General features: G+C 40.5%; 1 protein-coding gene across 1 annotated transcript in view; it reads right to left on the reverse strand.

Annotated features, from left to right (window-relative positions):
- The window catches only part of TRIM66 (tripartite motif containing 66), a 43,275-nt gene extending 38,563 nt beyond the window's left edge, over positions 1 to 4,712 (reverse strand). The window contains exon 1 of the mRNA XM_028159897.2: positions 4,659 to 4,712. The gene's annotated coding sequence lies outside the window, so the exon portion shown is untranslated. The remainder of the gene's footprint in view (positions 1 to 4,658) is intronic.
- Positions 4,713 to 12,960: the final 8,248 nt, after the last annotated feature.

Below are 12,960 nucleotides of genomic sequence, written 5' to 3' on the forward strand. Positions count from 1 at the left end.
GAGCTCCAAGGAATTTTCCTGATTTCCATCCTCTACAGCATCAACTATGACTGATCCCCCTTGAATGAGAGAGTTCCAGCAAACAAGGGACTCCTCCAAATCCTGTCCTTCAATCGCAGCTACCATGAACTCCTTCCACCAGCAAATCTCTTCTAGCTATAACCTTCCCCAAAAACACAGCCTGCTTCCTTCCTATTACCAGAGGAATTGCTCTCCCAGTAACAGGTATTTTCTGAGGTGCACAGTGCCAGTCCCAGTGCCCTAGAGAGCCAATTACGTGAGGAAACTGTTCTTGAACTAAAAAGCCAGCCTGCTGATAAGGTTCCAGAGCTCCAGCTTCTGGGCCAGCTGCACACCCAGCTCAGCCCAGCTCAGCAACCTGACCTCCACCGGGGAGGCCTGGGTCACTACCCACAACAGGCCCCACAACGGTTGGACACTATTCAGCACCTGGAACAAGCAAATAGTAGTCAGCCTGCCAAGCTCCTGTAACTGAGACCTCACCCCCAACTCCCACCTCCTCCCTCTCTCCAGGCCATTGGAGCCCCTCCAGCTGAGCTGCTCATTAAGAAAAGCCTCATTTCCCACTCTGACTCTGAGGTTGTAGCATGTTGCATCAGTTCCTTCTCTTTGGATCTTCCCAAAGCCCCAGTGCCTGACCACTGAGGGAGAGATTGCTCCGCCTTTCAGCATTTGCAATTTACAACAGACATACTGTCACCTGTCACTAGCTTCAGGAAGCACAAAGCTATGGTGGTTATTTGATGTTATTGTGTGTGTGTGTGTGTGTGTGTGTGTGTGTGTGTGTGTGTGTGTGTTTTGTTGATTTCAGAGAAGAAGGGAGAGAAAGAGAGATAGAAACATCAATGATGAGAAAGAATCATTGATCGGCTGCCTTCTGCATGCCCCACACTGGGGATCGAGCCCGCAACCCGGGCATGTGCCCTGACCGGGAATTGAACTGTGACCTCCTGATTCAGCCTTTCTGCACAGAGCCTGTAGCTCGAATCATCCCACTGCATGACTAAGCACACTACTGCCTTTGTTCTGGTCCCCATCACTAGCTTTGGAATACCTGGCCCAGCTGGTCTCCTCAGAGCCCTGAGACCTGATGCAGAGCCATTTCCTAGTGTGATGGAGGTACTGGGGAGAATCTCAGCTAGGCTAGGTGCATTAATTAAAGGTTTGCACCTGATGACTCAGGCTGCAGAGTTGGTTCTTTTCCTCAAGGATTTTCCATGGAGTCTCCCATCAGTTCAGGGATTCCAGTAAGCACGAAATCTCCCCAAGCAAAGTGCTACAGTGTAGATCACAAGCTTTGAGGATAAGTGAACTTGAATTTGAGCTGATCTGATAATCTGCACTCCCATATTTTACCTTTGAAAACCCCATATTGGCAGAAATAGGATAAACCTTTTAGCCAGTCTGTGATCCTTCTCTGCTGGATCAAGTGGCCATGCTAAGAGTTCTTTCCAAAGAACCAGACTCCCAAAGCATGGCTTCCCAAATTATGGACGAGAAATCTAAATTCAGGTATTGGGTATCTCACTAGACTTACCTGAGATAGGTGGCAGATCTTCTTTTTATGGGACAGTTCATTTGGGTGCCATTCTTTTAGTCCTTCAGAAACATTCAGTAAGCAACTGATATCCACCAGTCCTGGTGCCTGACGAACCTTTCAGAGGTACTATTCCCTTGCCTGAAACAATCTTCTCTTCACATCCCTGCCACACTGGATGATTATCATATCTTTAGGTATCTGTCCTTCAATAAAGTATGAGTTCCTTGAAGGCAAGGACCCTGTCTTTTCATATCTGTACCCTAAATGCCATAGAGCTCAGTACACAAAAGTCAATAAATACCTGTGAAGGAGACAGACAGACAAACCAACAAATACCACACATTATCATAGAGTCCTAAAACCTCCAAGCAGTAGAAGAAGATTATTCCACTCTTCATCTATAAATGCAAATATGGAAGGTAACAATGGCCTAATCAGACCATAGAGCATACAAACACATATAAGATGCAATATATTCAAGAAATTGCCACTCTGGTTCCAAAACAATCATATTTGCATCTAACAGATATTTTTCCACTTCAGTTTCACAAGTTCTAAATAATAGTATTTTTTTTTCACATTTCTTGGTCTCTTACTATATCCTAAGCATAGTACAGAATGTTTTATATGTATGTTCTCATTTAATCATCATAATAATCCTGAGTTAATTACTACTATCATCAGACCCATTTTACAGGTAAGAGAACTTGCCCAGGCTATATAACTATTAAGTGGCAGGCATATTAGGACCCAGATGCCCAGATATAAAGACACAAAGCTTATGATTTTGGTCTCCATTGCACTTGGAAAACTTGGCAACAAACATTATGATTCTGATTATTGTAATTAGTATAAATTTAGTTTTCTGATTTTAGAGTCAAACAAAACCTTGAGACATGCATATTAGTTCTTGTTAAAAATCATAGGTAAGCTCAAAGACCTAAACATAATACCTAAAACTATCAAACTCCTAGAATAAAACAGAGTAAAAGCTTCATGACAATGGATTTGACAATGACTTCCTGGATATAACACCAAAATTACAGGTAACAAAAGAAAAAATAGGTTAAGTTGGACTTCATCAAAATAAAAAACTTTCAGTATTGTAGCACTGGGCAAGTTTTTTTATGAATCAAATGACACTATCAACAGAACAAAAAAGCACCCCAAAACAACAACCTCATTTTAAAATTGGCAAAACTAAAACTATAGCATTAAGCAATAAGTCCCATATCCCCATCCCCCTAGCCTTTGGCAACCACCATTCTACTTTCTGTCTCTATGAATTTGACTGCTCTAGGTACCTTGTATAAGTAGAATCATAGAGCATTTGTTTTTTTGTGACTGGCTTATTTCATTTAGCAAAATGTGCTCGAGAGTCATTCATGTTGTAGTATGTGTCAGAGTTCCCTCCCTTATTAAGGCTGAATAATATTCCATTGTATGTACATACCACATTTTTTAATCCATTCACCCATTGAATTACTTCCACCTATTGGCTATGGCAAATAATGCTATGAACATGAGTATACAAATATCTCTTTGAATCCCCATTTTTAATTCTTTTGGGTATACATCTAAAAGTGGAGTTTCTGGATCATATGGTAATTCTACTTTTAAATATTTTTAGAAAATACTATACTGTTTTCCACAGAGGCTTTACCATTTTATATTCCCACCAACAGTATATAATTTCTCCACATCCTGACCAACACTTACTATTTTCTGTTCTTTTTTTAATAATAGCTAATGGATATGAGGTGGTATTGCATTGTGGTTTTGATTTATATTTCCCTAAGATTAGTGATATCCAGAATCTTTTCACATGCTTAATGGCCATTTATTTATCTTGTCTGGAGAAGTAGACCATATCTTCTCTTTGCTCCAAACTCTATATAGGTCCTTTGCCATTTTTAACTAGGTTGTTTGTATTTTTATTGTTGAGATGTAGGGGTTCTTTATATATTCTGGATATTAACCCAACATTGCTGGAACTTTTAAGGTATATTTAAGATTCATCATATTTATAAATTTAATTTATTGGATTTCTAGAAATTCTTTAAGTAATTAGGAATGCTTATTTGCTAGACAATTGCATTACTTAAAAAGAAAATACATTTAATTTATAAAAGCAAATACTAAGTTTGTAAATATGTTCAAATATTAATGAAAGGCCCTTAAAGGCGATGTTAAAACTAGCCATTTATAAATAGAATAATATTTGTAAGCTAAAAATCAAAAGTTTAAGGAAAAACAGTTTAAATTATACGTTTAAAAATCAGATATTAATATAAAAATTCAAAGTAGACCATATCTTCTCTGTGCTCCAAACTCTCAACAGAGACTCAGAGAGGTTAGGTAGCCTAACCAAGAGTTTAGAGGGCTCAAAATTCAGATCTAAAGACAAATGCGAAGTTATACTGCCTCAAAGAGAGCCTAGACTTGTGCTACAAATCACATTGATAATAAAAAATGTTTCTAAACACTGTCAACTTATTTGATTTTCTCATCCTATTAAGGTTATTCAACAAATACTCATTGCACCTCTATTCGGTGCCCAGTGCTACAATACTGAAATGAAGAGACCTGATTCCTGTCTCCAAGGACTTGCAGTTCTCACAGAGACTGTTTCCTAGGAAACCTGAAATTCAGAAGCAAGACACAAGCTCCTCCTCCCTGCAGGGCAGCAGCTTAGGTGGTGAACGGTTCACTAGTCAGTGTGTCTGTTCAAAATCCGTTCCTGACCAATCCTAGGAACCCAGCCCATTTTCCCCTCCCTCAGAAGTTTAGTGAGCCAGGACCCTCCTTTCCATTTGAGGAGTCAGCCAAACCTTTGATCAAAACCTTCCCTGGTTTTTCAGTCTGCCACCAATTTAAGGAAATCCCAAACATGAAAAGTCCCAGTTTACAAAGCAGATATATTAGGTATCAAGAGAATTTGCTTTGTCTCAGATTCCCCAAAGAGTTGCTTTCAGCAATGACTGTCCCTTGGGCACTTAAATCCTGATTCTTTTTCTACACCTGAAATTCAGTTCCTATGAAACAGGAGAGACCTGTTATATAGAAGGAGGTGAACCTGTCCTGTTTTTGTACTTACCCTCTGGGACAGTCCCAAGAGCCTGGGCAACCTGCCCTAGCTCCTGGATCAAGCCCTGGAAGCAGTCCTTACAGATCAAATGCTGGCAGGGAAGAAGCCAGGCACCCACATATTGCAGGTCCTGTTGGCACAACGAGCAACTCAGTACCACAGCCTCCATCTGTCCACTGCTGTGTTTATGGTCAACTAGTGGCAGCCCCATAAAGCTCACGCCCATATCCAGGCCCATGCCTGTGCCCGGGCCTGGGGCTTTTCCATTGATATCCTCAGGCATGAAGCAGCGTGTAGAGTGAGCGAGCTCCACTCCCTGTAAGTGAAGCACAAAGCAGAGTGATTCGCCCTGGCCGAGTATCTTAGGTGGTTGTGGGTTTGATCCCTGGTTAGGGCATAGGCAAGAATCAACCAATGAAGGCATAAATAAGTGGAACAAAAAATTGATATTTCTCTCTTCCTCCCACTCTTCCTCCCTCCCTCTCTCTCTCTCTCTCTCACTAAAAATCAACTTTTTAAAAAAAGCAGAATGATTTATTTCTTTTGGAAGGGGGATATTCCTGGACAGGCCAGAGAAGACTCAGAGATCAAGGCCTCAGAAGTCCAGGCCATATTCCTCCCCAGAACAGGAATTCATGCCCTACATCATGGCACAGCCTCACCCTCTCACTCGAGCCCAAAGACAGAACCTAGCATCTCTGCTGTGGAAAACAAAGCTAGGTTGTGTGTTTCTTACAAGGTTCATTTGCCTTCAAAAGTGTCCCAGATTTAACTCTGCCTCTTTATTAGTGGACAAGCTTAATCCAAGATTTCATTTTGGGAGGGGAAAAAAGGAAATTTATTAAATGCAAAGTTTGTGCCAGGTGTTTTATATACTGTATCTCAATCCTCACAGCTACCCTTGGAGATAGGGTTATATAAAACCATGAGGGACAGGCTGAGGAAACTGAGGCTCAGAGAGGTTGAGTAACTACACAAAGACAGATGGTAAATAGCAGACTCCAAATTCAAATTCAAACCAGTCAGTCATTCCAGATTCCAGTCTTTAACTACTGAAATGCTATTCAAGCTGAGGTACACACACATATTTTCATGAGTTCTCTCCAATAATTTTTTTAAATTAGTGTTTCATTCTGATAAGTGTTTTTTAAAGTATAAATATTCTGAATCATCTACATATCCATGACAAGATTTTAGGGGCAGCGTTAAGAGTTTAGGATCTAATTCATACCAAGTACTACTTTATCTCAGGCTAATGAAAAGAGAAAGGGGAAGACTTGATATATAAAGGATGCATTCTTGCCACATGAAGTATAAATGACACTGGGAACACAATGATGAATGTTTCAAAGGAGGTGGGGAAACTGGGCCCTCATCATTGGTGGAGGTGGGGATGAGAGGGTAAGTTTGCCCTGAGAAAGAGAGGTGCGACTGCTGGCCAGGCCTGGAGCGAAAGAGAGAGGCAAGTGCTGATCAACGGAGGCTACGGATCAGACCCTGCTTCTCTCTCAGGCCTCTCTTTGGGCCTGATCCGCAGCCCCCTCGGCAGTCAGTGCTGGGTCTGGGTGTCCGCAGCAGTGGCAGTCAGTGCTGGGTCGCCACGGCAACCCAGCACTGACTTCCGGTTGGTCAAGCCTTCGGTCATTATAGACCCTGGCTTTTTATATAGAGAGATAAGAACAAATGGAGTGTACCTAATTTCGTATTTGTACTTATTTAAGAAACAAAACAAAAATCATTTCATTCAAATCTGGAGTTCTGTAATTATGCAAGTTTGAGAGAATTTTCATTTCAGTCCACAGATTTGGGAGCCAATTCCATTAAGGACAAAGGGTGATGGGGCTGGGAGAGGCCTGGCTACTTGGAGGCCCAGCAAGATGCCACTAAATACAGTAATGGGTAGACTTTCACCCCTACTTCATTGTGGGGCTCTAAGGGAAGTTGTTTCCCAGACAGCACTCATAATAACAGCCCTAGTAGAGGTGAGGGCAGTCTCCCTTAGAAGGTTTAAATAGCTGAGTTTATTTTGTTAGACAGAAAATATCAAACTTTTTTGGTCTTAGAACCCCTGAACATTTTTAAGTTAATGAGGACCCCAAAGAGACTTGGTTTATGTGGGTTATAGCTATTGCTATTTACCATGATATAAATTAAAACTGAGATAGTTTTAAAATATTAATTCATTACAAAATAATAAACCTATTACATGTCAACATGAATAACATACTAGGAAAAAATAACAATTTTCAAAAAGATAAATTTAGTGAAAAGAGTGATATTGTTTTTCCTTTTTGCAAATATCTTTAATGTCTGGCTTAATAGAAAACAGCTGGATTTCCATACATGCTTCTGCAGTCAATCTGTTCTATGTTTTTCTGTTTACTATATATGAAGAAAATCCAGCCTCATAGAGTTATACAGTTGGAAAATATAGCAATATTTCAATATAGCCTTATCAGATAATTGTGGATATTGTTCTTTGATACTACACTAAAATCCAACAAGGGGTAGTTCCTTAAAGGTTAGTTGCAATGTGGACTCTGAAACTACATTAATGGACTTTTCTTATTCTGTTACTTAAATTCCACTATGAATTGCTCTTTTACCTAGGCATAATTTCATAGCACCAAGCATGGTCATTTGGAAAATATTGGTTCAACAACTTATGCAGATGCTCCAAATACTGACATGTTTCATCATATAATAACCAAAAACAACAATACACTCTTAAATAGCACCTCTAATCTCATGGAAAATTATTTAACTATTAGAAAGTTGTCAAACTCATAGAAATAGCTATAACTCTCCCAGAATTCTATTTTTTGCCTGAAAACTCAAATTTTATCATTGGCAGCAAATACTGTCAGTTTTTCCCTTGAGTTAATAGGCTCACTTCATGTTTGAGAAAATATCTACCAAACTCCCAAGCCTGAATAACCAGTTTATCTTTCAGGTAAAACTGGTGTTCTACCCTCCCACCAAAAAAAGTCTAGTTCAGCTTGCAACTCAAATAGTAGCACAAGCAGCATAAGCGCTTTTTGCATACTTCCAATTTTTTTCACACAGAACATTACAAATACATGTATTCAATGATTGAGATTTAATGAAATATTTACTGCTTTATCACGGACATTCTTTTTTTTGTATTCTCATCCAAGGACATGTTCATTGAGTGGAGAGAGAGAGGAAGGGAGAAAGAGAGAGAAACATCAATGTGAAAGAGAAACATCGGTTGCTTCCCTACATGCCTCAACTGGGGATCAAATCCACAACCTAGGTATGTGCCCTGACCAGGAATCGAACCTGCAATATTTTGGTGTACAGGAAGACGCTCCAACCAACTGAGCATCAGTCAGGGCATCATCATGGACATTTTTTTTTAATTTGTTTTTTATTAATTTCAAAGAGGAAGGGAGAGTGAGAGAGAGAAACATCAACAATAATTTAAAAAATAAAGAAAGGAAGGGAGGGAGGGAGGGAAGGAGGTCAACAATAAGAGAACCACTAATTGGCAGCTTCCGCCTCTCCCGCCTGCCCCTCCTCCATAGTCTTAAGTAAAACTGGCTTTTTTCTTTTCTTCTTTAATGCAAATGCTTTGCAGTGTACAATGACTTGTACTAGCAATTTTACACACCATCTTTGGCCTTTGCTTTGGCACCATCAATGCAAATGTTAGCCCAGTGAAAGGGGCAAATAATATCTTAGTATTATTATGAAAATTGTTTTGACCTTGTGGGCCCCCTGAAAGGGTCTCTAGGACTCTCATAGGTCTACAGACCATATTTTTAGAACTGCTGCATTAGACTGTGAATAACAATTCTGGGAATAAAAGGAGGTGGCATGGCTTTCCAACACCAGTAGACTCTACACAGAGTAAAAATATAAAGAAATAAGTATTTAATTCCTGCCTTAGAAAGGCAATTATAGTAACTCTGTGAGGATAAAGATTAAATTAAAGGCACAGCCAAGCAATGAGTCTCTGATTTAGGGACAAGGGCGGGGGTGGGGGGCAGGTGAGAGGAAGGAAGAGAGACAGAGAAACATAGATCAAATGACTTATTTTCTATCCCCTTCCAAATTCAAATACCTACAGGGGCCAGACATATTCACCTGAAAGAATGTGGGTCAGTGTTGCCAAACCTTAGATTTTCAAAACTCCAGAAACCCAGATTTTTAAAAAATATATTTCTTTATTGATTTCAGAGAGGAAGGGAGGAGAGATAGAAACATCAATGATGAGAGAGAATCACTGATCGGCTGCCTCCTGCACGCCCCCTACTGGGGATCAAGCCCGCAACCCAGGCATGTGCCCCTGACCTGAATCAAACCCAGGACCCCTCAGTGGACAGGCTGATGCTCTATCCACTGAGCCAAGCCAGTCAGGGCCAGAAACCCAGATTTTTATTTAAATTTTAAAACATTGCCCTAGCCAGATAGCTCAATTGGTTAGAGCAGTGGTCGGCAAACTGCGGCTCACGAGCCACATGCGGTTTGCCGCTCTGTTGACTAATGAGTTTGCCGACCACTGGTTAGAGCATCACCCCAATTTGCCAAGGTTGCGGGTACAATCCCTGGTCAAAGCACACACAGGAGGCAACCAATGAGTGTATAAATAGTGGAAAAACAAACTGATGTTACAGCTCTGTGTGGTTTGGCTCAATGGGTAGAAGGTTGGCCTGCACACGGAAGGGTCACAGGTTGGATTACCACCAGTACAACGGCACGTACCTGGGTTGCAGGTTCCATCCTGGCCCAGGCTGGGGCACATGTGGGAGGCAACCAATCGATGTCTCTCTTGCATTGATGTTTTTCTCTCATTCGCTCTCCCTCCCTCCTTCCTTTCTACTCTCTCTCTCTCTAAAAAAAAAAAAAACAATGGAAAAAGAAATATCCTTGGGTGAGAATTAACAAAAACAAAACAAAAAATTGATGTTACTTTCTCTCTCCCTCTCTCTAAAATCATTCAATAAATTAAAATTTAAAACATTGGCAACTAATTTAGTTTTAAAACTTAAGAAAACAGCATGAATCAAACAAAATATACTTTCAATTAGCTTGCGCCCTCTGCTTTAAGTCACAGAGAAACCTGGACTAAATGAAACAACAAGGTTGAAGGATGGGAAACCTCACATAGAAGATTAGCTTGCTCACCAACCACCTCCTTTTAACATCCCACGCTCCGGGATCTGCGAGAAGGGAAATGTTACCAGTTTCTCCAACCTTGCCAAGCATTGAAAGAACAAGTCATTCCATGACACATGGGGAGTAAGAATTTCAAAGACTGTTTGCATGGGTAGAACAGAATAAATTATCATTAAAATGTACACATGTTAGGCTGAAAATGGGAGAGAGAAACACTAGGTAATGAGAGAATACCCCTGCTATGCTAGGCTGTGTTGAATGTCATATATTATTTATTTCTCTACTTGTTTCCTGTCTGTTTTAGACACAGTCCTAAAGCAGGACTTTGTCTTTCTTGTTTACCACTGTACCAGCCCCTCACTGCTTGGCTTATACCAGTCTATATAGTGCCTGAACACAGCAAGCACTCAATAAATATTTCTAAAATGAATGAATGAATCTCAGTCATTTTTCATTATACCGACAAGAAAGCTAAGCTTCAAAGAGAATATGCTGTTTGTTCAATGTCATTCAGCTACTAAAAACAGAGGCAGGAAATAAACCTACGTTTCTTTTCACTAATTTTACCATCTGAAATTAAATTAATACCCCACTATTTAAGCTCCTCTTTGTTGTGCTAGTGGGGAAGCTGCTCTAAAAGATCCTAGAATTCTTCTCTTCACATTTTGCTATTCGGAGTTTAATGGCAGCAGGGTTTTCCATCCTAGCTTCCAACAAAGCTTCTAGGAATGCACTTGCCATGCAGTACAATGAGATTTTTAAAAACCTATACAACACAGAAAGGAAAGACTCCCATAAATTCCTAATCCTCAAATTAGACTATTTTTACTTTGTGCTGAAGGAAACCCTGTGGCTCTATGGATTTTCCCTTAGATGCCATATTGCTATTTATCAAAAACTACTGATAAAAAAAAAAAAAGAAAAAACCCTGAGCCTGGTGTAGTTGAAATTGGAAACTATACATGTCTAATGCATAAATTGGTATGATCCATTTGGAAAAAAAATATATAGCAACATAAAATGAATCATAAAAATGTTCATGCCCTATAATCCAGCAATCTCACTCCTAGGGATTTATCCTGGACAAGTTATTCAATAGGAGAAAAAAAGAACATATACACAAATAAAACAAAATACATGAGAAAATGGCTTAGTAAATTATAGTATTGCTAAAGACAAATCACTCTTTAGCTGTTAAAAATAATAACCATAGCCCTGGCTAGGTAGCCTAGTTGGTTGAATCATCATCCTGTACACCAAAAGGTTGTGGGTTTGATTTCTTGTGAGGACACATACCTATGTTGGGGTTCGATTCCCGACTGGGGAATGTATGGGAGGCAACCTATTGATGTTTCTCTCTCACATCCATGTTTCTTTCTCTCTCCCCCCCCCCACTTCCTGTCTAAAATAAATTTTTTTAAAAAAATCATGAAGACTAGGTAGTGAGACAGAAAAATATCACAGAATTACATGAAAAGCAGAATACAAAAGGATTTGTATACTGTGATCATCAGCTTTGCAGATAGCTATATCTCCATGTAGATGAGAGCTGAAAGGTAATAGTCATGAAAACAGCATTGTAGGGTATTATGATTTGAGATGTTTATACTTATATTTTTCCCTACAAAAATTTTTAAATGTTTTACTGTCTTTTCTGTTACCTAAAAATTTTTAAGTTGTTTCTGAAACCAATTTGGACTTCTAAGTTTTGCTCTGATTCTCACTTAGAACAGAAATCTGACTCTTCTCATCTTAAATTAACAATCCTCTACTTGAAAAAGGAAAGCAATATAATATTTCCAAATGTCCAAATTTAAAGATGAAGAGCCAAAAAACAAGCTGCATCCATTCATGCTGTTGCTGCTGCCTGAAGGATTGCTGATATACTCAGGAATCCAGAGAGGAGAGGAAGAGAGAGGAACCACCAGGGCCCTCTTCAGAGTGGCAGTGTGCTCACAAGCCCCCCTGGAGAGAGGTGGTAGGGTAGCAAAAAGGAGAGTACCACTTTCACCTGCCTCACCAGATTGCTGCCTTGCATCATCTCCTTTCTGCTCATCTTTCACAGGTATTTTCTAAGGCCCTGACTCTCTGGGAAAGCCCAGATGCCTGACATGTCACAATGTCATGCTCTAGTTCAGAACAGATGTCACAGAGAAGGACGCCTCTCAGCAGTCATGGCCAGTGTGCCTGACAGGGAGGGACAGGTCACTTAATGCCTAATGTCTGAAGGCTACTCAACTTTGCAGACACAGAACTTAGCTTTGTTTGCTCTCCCAGAGCTGGTCAACCTAGGGAAACTGACCCACACTGACAACCCTATGTGAGTCTTTTGTTGAAGCTACCTGACTGTCTTGTAAAGGAGAGGGAGCTGGCTGAAAACTTGAGCCAGATAACCACCCAGGGCACTCGCTACCCTGGAGAGAAAACCAATGAAAAGAATGTTAGGTGAGCAAATAACCCACCACATAGTGTTGGCCCACTCAGAGAGGCCTCCCATTCAGTCAGGTGGCCTGACAGGATGTGGCTCCTCTACAACCAAGGAACCTGGCAAAACTGTTCAGAAGCAGTGTCCCATCACCCAGAACCCTACCTCCACCTCTGGACAGTCTTGGTCCTTGCTACAGGACACCTTTCATTCCCAAAGTTCTCCCCAGCTTACCTTAATTCACAGAGCATCAGTCCAGGGTAGTTTCCAGTTAGCTCAGCTCATCCCTTATACACTTACTGGCCAGTTTTGATGTCAAATAGAGATGATCTCATCTTGGATCTTGCCCTGCATCCTCAAGACCCCTCTTTCTGCTGGTCATAGGCACTATGTGATTAAGGACTGAAGGAGTGATGAAGACCATAATGCTGTGAGGTCAGAGAGGTTATGGTCACTGAGTTAAAATCAGGGGAGGGGAGGAGAGGGGAGGGGAGGGGCGGCAGGGGAGACTAAAGGCTAAACTATATTAGCAGCTCCATAGCCTCTGGCAAGTCACTCAACTTTCTGTGCCTCAATTTTCTCATTCATAAAATGGGACTGACAGTGTTGACCTCTCAGGCAGATGCATTTTGTAAACTGCAATATGTATTTGGCTATTATCACTGTGGACTGGAATGTTCTGAGAAGAAGCAGATTACAAGGTGGGCCCTAAGGTTGAGGAGGGTTCAGGATACATGCTCAGGA

This window comes from Eptesicus fuscus, chromosome 13 (assembly GCF_027574615.1).
Source record: "Eptesicus fuscus isolate TK198812 chromosome 13, DD_ASM_mEF_20220401, whole genome shotgun sequence".
Lineage (NCBI taxonomy): Eukaryota > Metazoa > Chordata > Mammalia > Chiroptera > Vespertilionidae > Eptesicus > Eptesicus fuscus.